Genomic DNA, 8,781 nt, shown 5'->3' with positions numbered 1-8,781 from the left:
GAGAATTCTTGTATGGAGAGGAGAGAGAGAGAGAGAGAGAGAGAGAGAGAGAGAGAGAGAGAGAGAGAGAGAGAGAGAGAGAGAGAGAGAGAGAGAGAGAGAGAGAGAGAGAGAGAGAGAGAGAGAGAGAGAGGGAGAGGGAGAGGCAGAGACAGCCAGACAGAGAGGAAAGGAAATCCTACTCATATGTTCAGGAAGAGGGAATAAGGATGTATGCACACACATACACATATGTAAGACTAGAGAGGGAACGTGGGAATATTCATATCATTAGCAACAGAGAAAATGATGGATGAGGTGGATGGGGCAATAGAAAGAGTAAAGACAATAAAGGAGGGGATAGAAAATATATCGGAGAACTCCTGCATTGGAATGAAGGAAATGGAAGGCAGGAATTCACTTGGGGGGTATTTATTATAGGTTCTCATCAATGGGCGCTTTGAAATAATTTCTTTTGACATATGTACCCTCTGGATCAGAATCTAGAGACATGGTAATGAAGAGAATATGTTGCTATATAAATGAAATGGGCCTGCTCTTTGGGTACATAGGCTTATACAGCCAATCACTGAGGTCTCTTGAGCACAAAGGGAAGGGGAAAGTGCAGAGATGGCCTTGCCAGGAATAGTGGGAAGACACAAAGACCCCATTACATCCTAATATACTGACTAGGAGGGGTTATAAAGGGCGAATGGGGCAAAAAGATATTGAGTCAGACAGCCCAAGGGCTCTGGCAATCTATCATGGTCCTGTGGTCATCTCTCTTTGACATTCTCCCCACCTTCCCTCTCCCTCTGCAACCATGCCAAGGCCTAGCCACCTAGGAGCCTCTTGTGGAGGGGAGAAAAAAAGGAACTGGGAAAGGTAGAGGGGAAATGGATGCCAAGTATGGGGTTGAGAAGCTCAGCACTAACTCTTGGCAGAGATGTAAGCAAGATGCCCAGTGAGAAATAATGGAGACTTGACTGGGGGCAGGGTGGCTGGGTAAAGGACAACTTCCTGATCAAGTTGGGCACTGACATCACTACCTACCAGGTCTTGGGAGAAACAGGGAATGCTTGTCTGAGAGGCCAAAGTAGCCTGGACTTGCCTAAGAACATCCTGAGAACTAGTTAACAGAAAAGTGGTCATGAAACACAAGCCAAAGACTGCTGAAACCAAAGAAGGGAAATGATCCCTGCTGATCCCACCAGAACCATGGCTTTCCAATTTGAGTTGAGACAATCCCTGTGGCGTGGAGGATACCTGTGGCTCAGGAAAGGAAGGCCCAGCGAGACCCATGGGATATACTCTAGGCTTAAAGTATAGAACGTGGACTGAATTAGAAGGATGTGGTCTGGCCCTCCAAAAGGCTTTAGACTGGTAGTGTTTTTGTCATAGAGGCAGGAGGCTGTATGACTGGGTGACTGCAGGATATAGGACAGGAGTATGAAGGGCATTGGAGGATGGGTTGCCTGGAGGCTGAAAGACATCTCAGAGCTCATCTGTACCAACCTCATTTGATAGAAAGGCTAAGTGAAGTCAAAAGAGGAGGATTTTGGCCATGGTTACCCTACAGCCAGGAAAGGGCAAAAGCAGGTTCTAAGTCCAGGATCCTCTTATCTGTCAAGCTAGCTGGATTACATCTTGGCAGCTACCTCTTCTGAGAGTCAAGTTTCATGGACTCGGGTTCCCTGCATATACTCCCTGAGAAGAAGGTGGAGAAATTCTCCATAGAACCAGGACTTCTGAGAGTCTTCAGGCATGGAGAAGAGATCAATTGAGGGACCAGCCAAGCCTCTGAAGGACATTGGATCAGCCTTGGTGGACACTTAGCAGTGGAAGTACCTTTCCCTGAATTTCTTCCATTTAAAAAAGTAGGGAATTGTCCATCCCCCTCATCCCTTCAGAACCCTCTTTGAACATTTTCCTTTTATATGTAGGTAAAAGCTTAGGCAATATCCATCTTGGTGATCTCCAAGAATTCCTTCTCAGCTGAAGATGGAGTTCTTGGACATTAAGAATGGGGTAGCAAGGGGCAAAGAGGTGGTACCATGGAGTGACAGGCATAAAGAAAGATTTGGTAGAGATGCATTGAGTGCCATTTGGGCTTTCAATAATCACATGTAATGTGTAGATAATAAATTGAATAAAGGTAGGAATTGTGAGTTGTTCAAATGATCCTTCTTGGGCTACAGAAGGGTGCTGGAGGAAATAAGGGTGGGAATATAACCCTGAATTAACAGCCCCTAGATTAGGGCAAATGTGCCACTTCCATTGCCTCATTCAGCAGGGATGTGGGTCTACCACAACCAGCAAGAGGGGAATTGCCCCATCTTGAAGAGATCAGCTCAAGGACATCTTTCACTAACATTGTCTCCCTGATTCCAAAAATGTTGAAGAGGGAAAGGAGAGGCCAGAAGCACTAGCCCAGGCCAATTTCTAAGGACAAATGGTACCAGGAATATATGAGGGCAACTGACCAAGGAGGGCTATAAGCATTTCATCAACAAGCCCAAAACTGACTCCAGCCATTACTGTAATAAATAAAAATCTTAAGTGAAAACCCAACTCAAAAATGAGTGAGACATCTACAAAAATCCCCACTAATGTTTGAGCAAGGATCCATGCAACAAGGGATGTAATAAAAGGCAGGAGACACACACACAAATATTCACACTGACACAGAGATAGATACAGACTATCACACCAGATGCTCACACACTCTCCTGTACCCCTAAATGGAATCCTTTCAAAAATATTTTCATTTATGTCCTTCAGAAATTATGTAGACAAAAGGGGAGTGTCAAAGGGGCCTTGAGAAACATCTGCTTGAGTTAAGAGGAGAATTAAGGAAGCCAAGGGGGAAAGGAGTTGAGCATTTTGATTCCTATGTTAAATACCATGGAAGAAGTCAGTGGAAGGCTCAGATCTATCATCCCCTGAGCAGGATCTCTGTTTACCTGGTTATTTAGACATGGAGGAGCACTCAGCCATTCTCTCTTCCCCCATATATTCCAGTATACCTGAGGTCTCTTTATGGATTCATATTAGGAATTCTCCTCTATACCTCCTTGGTGGCCAGAATTCAGCACTGACCAGTCCATTCTAGGCATTAATGACTCCCTGCGTGATCTATGGAGCCAATTGGTATGAAAACTCTTGTATTTGGGGTGCAGAGATTCACTCTATTCTCCCTGGGGAAGGGCCATATGATTATTCGAGTGTGCTTTTCATTGTTCACATACATCAGTCCCGAGGTAATTTCTTTTTCTATATGAGTCCTGTCCTAGTGAGAGCTGATTCCATCTAGATTCCTCTTCCTGTGATCTGTACATTCCCTCTTTACTGTCATATATGAGGAATAAGAGACTGTCTATGGACACCAATAGGAGCCTTCCAAAGCCCATTCCAGAGAGAGAAGAAGCAGAATTCTTTCAGGTATACAGAGAGGAGTGAGGAGAACCATATATAAATCAGAAAGAGGAAGACAAATCTATCTATCTGTCTATCTACCTACCTATCTATCATTCTATCAGCAGACAATATATGTAGATATATAGGAAGAGAGCCTGGGACTGCCTTGAAATGTAGGAGGAGGAAAATGAATGATTCCTGAGTTTTTTAAGGACAGATGTGTAAGTCGTGGAAATGAATTGATGGAACCAGTATTGTTAGGGTCTGAGAATAGATCATCCAAAGGAGCACGCGAAGACAATGTAAATCAGGCAAAGGGAAGTTTATTACTAGCTCGCTAGGGGTAACTCAGCCAGGTGAGTTCCCCTGAAGCAGAGTCTGACTAGTGTTTATATAGGGTATGATCATGGTTAAGTTACATGAAAAAGCATTCTGTTAATAAAGTTAATCAAGTTAACATAACAGTGAATGATATCAGGCAGACAGGCAGAGACATGAAGGGCAAGTGACTACATGACTACTAGTATTCTTCAGGGGTCCTGTAATGTCTGGGACCTTGCCCAGAACATTCTGTTGAGGGACATTCTGTTGTCCCTTATAGAGTGAGGGTTAGTTGATTTTTACCACATAACATCCCTCACTTCTGGTTGTTCATAATGAAGAATCATACTCATGGCTTTATTGTTTTTACATAGCTTAGAGGGGTTGGTACTATTGCTTTAGTACCATGAGCTGGACAGTGTTGATACAGTCCTTCACAAACCGAACCTTTGAGTCTAAGGAGCCTTTAGCTACACAGAGGGTCAAATCTGAGGACGCACACAACCATTGGGCGCCTTCAGGTGGGAGAAGGTATTTACTGTTGCTAGGAGTCATGAGGATGTAAGGGAGCAAAAGAATTTCCCTGACAATAGTCTGCCCGAGTTTCTGGGGATACAATGCCCATGTCATCTCCCCTCTCTCCAAATATCTAGGGGAAAGGGGGCGATGGTCTCAATTTTCTATAGCTTCTTCAGAGCTGAGAATGGTTATAAAGTTGTCCCTATTGTTAGGAGAGAGAGATATTGACTATAGGCAATGTCCAGGGCTTCAGGCTGGGATAGTTACCAAGGTTAACAGGGAGAGAAAGGCTGCAAACACAGGGTCTTTAGGGGCGTGTTCTCAGTGAATGCCTGAGTCCTAGGTAGGTGGGGACTTGCTTGGAGATCTGAAGGATGTCCAGCAACTGCTTCCCCTGATTGGCAGACAGGTCACAAGGGGAAGAGTCAGCCCCTAAGGTAGAAGTGTAGAAGCCAAGACTGGGGCAAAAACTAGAACACCAGATAGAAACAGAAAAAAATAATAGCAATTGGCATTACATTTTTGCATTTGGGTATCTTAGCCAACAGACTTCTTCAGAAATCTTCTGACAGGAATAGATCCCTTTAGGAAATCGGATTCCTGAGTTGTTTGCAGAGTTGGTATTTGGTGTTTTTGTCAAAGAATGTCCTTTTACAAAAAACACATTAACTATAAACATCTATAACAATATTTTACAGGTGAATTTCTTTACCTCAGATTTTGGGGGGAATTTAAAAAAGCCTTGAGCTGTATTTCCAAGCTCAAGATCCAAACTTCAACTGGGGTAAATTAAGGCTATAAATACAAGCCATCTATGAATAAACTTCACCTACTTCTCAAAGTATGTTCCCTAACAATTTAAGAGTCTTTAATTATTAATCTAATAGGTTGTTTGAGGAAATGGAAACTTTAATTTTACAATTTGCATTATGTGCTGATTATGGGAATGTCACAAAGGAAGGGAAAACATGTCCTCATGTCCCAGGGGACACATAGTAACGGCTTCACGTTCAGGCCAAAGCTATCACTGGCTCATGCCATCATTGTGTCACTCAAGGATTAACAGCCTAGATGGTCAGAAAAGGTCCATTTCCAGGCGAGTCCAGAATATGCCTCTGTAACCATCCCAGGACTTTCTCTATCCTTGTGTACTTTGTCACCATTAGATCCCAGAAGCCTTCTTCTTCCTTAAAAGACAAGTCTCACTCATTTCAGCTGAGAGAAATTTTGCTTATCAGCCAATAAGAATTTCCATATACCTCAAGCAAGCTTTTCTGATTATTTACCCTCTCTAAGGATTCCTTAAAGCCTATGAGTCTACCTTATAGCAATTATCCTTACATATTCTGGCAATAATTTACATATCACACTTTAGTCACAAAACCTGAAATAAAGAACATGAGTGCTGAATTGAGTAGCTCCCTAGTAATATAAATCAGAACTGTATCATCTCTTGGACCTAGGTCATCTGAAAGACTAAAGCAAGGCCATACAGGAATTACTTCAGGGTAAATGTTTAGAGAAATTATAGAATCATATATGATTTTTCCAGAACACATATATTAATTTTAGAAATTATTCCTAGATCAGGGATCCAATTATAAGAGTAGAACATCTATCTGTTCTCTTTCACCTCCCTACTCATCTTTAAGTCCTATCACACAGAGGTTGTCAACTCTGTGAGATCCTTATTTCAATCCTTAAATATCAATATGGAACAATTATAAGCACTTCTCCTTCCTGTGAGCAAGGAAGGGGTTAATAGCTTGTGAGTAATTGTCCTAAGACTGCTTGGCTCGATTTAGGTTTTAACCTTGTCCCATCCTTATTTAACAAGTGGGATTAGCTTAAAATTTTGAATGCATCAAACCCTCTTCATGATAATTTAATCTCAGTGGATTATAGTTTGAACTCCACAACTTCCAAAAAATGTTGATTAAGTCCTTTAGTAGTCTCTCAGTGTGTAACCAAACTGAAGTTCAAGGTATTTACCTGCACTCCTCTCAAACCTCTGTCTAAAGTAGAACAGAACTTCCAGTTTAGTCTTCTTTTTGGCTCAAAACATTACCACATACCTGATTAAATTACATCAACATTATTCCAATTTATAATTTGTTGTATCTATTTCACACTAGAATTCAAGCCCTTCTTGATTTCAGGGCTGGTCAAATTTGTTTTGTTAAGGACATACAGTTTGCATATCATAAGCCCTTAACCTTTTTAGGTGGTACAAATATAGTACAAATGCACACATCATTTGTATCTGAATACATGTTCATCTCCAGATCACAAATTCCTTTCTATGCATTTTGCATATTTTAAAAACAATTCATATAATCTTAGTCAAAGAAAACACCATTTAGCTCAGTACTGGTATTATTAAATCCTATGCATAGATTACCCACTTTAAAAACATTTTGTGTGTCATATAAAAATCTGGCTAACATTTCTGCATTTAACTGACAAACAGTAATACATAAAATTACATTTATACCATATCAAAATCATTAGCAATCCTCCCAAGTTGCATGTATCAACCCTTAGAATTAATCTTTGAAATGGGGAGGGCCATTGTGGAAGATGGGGGGGTGTTCTGGGGGGTAGGCGGCGGAGGCAACATTGGGAGGAAGGGGAGGGGGAAACCCAAGGATCTACAGCCACACACAGGACAAAAACTTGTTACCCTTCTTCTCCCGGCTCACCAATCCTTAGGGAGAGGGAAGATTTTCCCAGGCAGAAACCCCAAATCCTCATTGATTGTCCTAAAAATCCACACAGGCCACAGACTTGTCCTTCCATTTCAGCCCACCCAACACCAGCTCCCACAATCTAGCCCATCCGGCTCTGAGTGGGTTACACCTGGGGCTGGGGAAGGGCTCCTCTGAGTGCCAGTGGAGCAGAAAGGACATGGCAGGGGGCCAGCTCATTGCTCCACTGGGTTTTTGGCTTAACTCCTTTTCTGCCAACCAAGAGTTTTACACCAGTAGCTGGAGACTGGGAAGAGAGGAAACCTAGAGATGAATGGGGTTAATGGGGGGTCCAGGGGTGGTGACTCCAAAGGGGGCAACACGGGAGGGGTTGGGGTCGGTGCCTTGGCTACCAGGATGGTAGAGGGGTTGGTGGCCAACACCAGGGGACGGACCCAGGGAGGAGGATGCAAGACCAAGTCTTGCCTGATCAGGATATAAGGCATTTGATCGGGAACACAGATAACAAAGAGAACAAGACAGACAAAGAGACAGACAGACAAAAAGACAAAGAAAAAATTCTCTTTCAGGGATTGGAGCTTGCTCAAGGCTCCAGCCCACCTCCCCTTGTGTCCTCCTAAAAGGACCCAGTGTCCTTTTACTTGTCCTCTGCCTGCAGTTCACAGTGCCCTTGTACTTAATTTGTGCCTGTAGTGCATCCACTACAGGACTTCCCGTGATTCCTTCAGGGACTCTGACCCTGAATTTCTAAACTGGCCAATTACCAAGGACTCTAACCTTGATAGGTCAGGGACTTTAACCCTGATCACCCTCTTATAATTTGGGGGTCAGAAGGACTCTAACCTCCTGAAGTTCCAGTTTTGTCTCCAAGCCTTCACAGGACTTCCTTTCCACCCAGCTAAATAGACTCACTTCCTGGTTTTCCCGACCTGGTCCCTCATTAGAAACAGGAACTGCAGTAGCCTCCCGTCCCCATTCACAGACAGGTGGAACAAAACCACTTAACGGAATTAAGCTTAGCTTAGGTCCCCTCATATAAACCCCGAGGCGGAGAGGCTAGCTGGACCACTTAGCCATATGCTCTAATTCCATGATCTGTTCCCATAAATCACAATCAAACAACCAATTTCACAGCACAGACACTTGGCTCACCTCAGGAAAGTCACCACGAAAGTTGGGAGAGAACTTGCCGAGTCCCAGAGGTCCTCAGGGTATCATTCAACAGACAAACCCCTATATGTTAGGGTCTCAAAATAGATCATCCAAAGGAACACCCAAAGAAAATGAAAATCAGGGAAAGGGAAGTGTATTACTAGCTAGCTAGGGGTAACTCAGCCAGGTGAGTCCCCCAGAAGCAGAGTCTGATAGGGTATGATCATGGTTAAGTTACATGAAAGAGCATTCTGTTAATAAAGATAATCAAATTAATATAACGGTGAATGATATCAGGCAGACAGGCAGAGACATAAAGGGCAAGTGACTACATGACTACTAATATACTTCAGGGGTCTTGTAATATCTGGGACCAAGCCCAGAACATACTGTTGAGGGATATTCTGTTGTCCCTTACAGAGTGAGGGTTAGTTGATTTTTACCACATAAGGATATAAGTAATTGTAGAGAGGAATAATGAGGACGGAGAAACATGAATATTATTTCTTTCCTCATAACACAAGAGATGTCATAGATTATCTGTATTTTCATACACAAAAACAATCCTTTACGCAATATGTGAGGGAATCCAGAGTCATAGGAATGTGGAGAGTAGATATATCAATGAAATGGGCCTGGTCTTTCTGTATATAGGGTTATACACTCACACATTGAGGTCTCCCAA

The 8,781-nt window shown here is 42.8% G+C and overlaps 1 long non-coding RNA gene across 1 annotated transcript; it reads right to left on the bottom strand.

The window, feature by feature from the left end:
- Nucleotides 1-4,043: 4,043 nt before the first annotated feature.
- LOC103099388 (uncharacterized) lies at nt 4,044-8,756 on the bottom strand. Its single transcript, XR_474125.3, has 2 exons — nt 8,097-8,756; nt 4,044-4,706 (listed from the first exon to the last, which is right to left on the bottom strand). It is a non-coding gene; the product is annotated as an uncharacterized LOC103099388 (long non-coding RNA).
- Between the last annotated feature and the right edge of the window lie 25 nt (nt 8,757-8,781).

The sequence above is a fragment of the Monodelphis domestica genome, chromosome X, assembly GCF_027887165.1.
Source record: "Monodelphis domestica isolate mMonDom1 chromosome X, mMonDom1.pri, whole genome shotgun sequence".
Classification (NCBI taxonomy): domain Eukaryota; kingdom Metazoa; phylum Chordata; class Mammalia; order Didelphimorphia; family Didelphidae; genus Monodelphis; species Monodelphis domestica.
The sequence above is the reverse complement of the archived record's forward strand: the minus strand, read 5'-3'. Positions and strand labels throughout refer to the sequence as shown.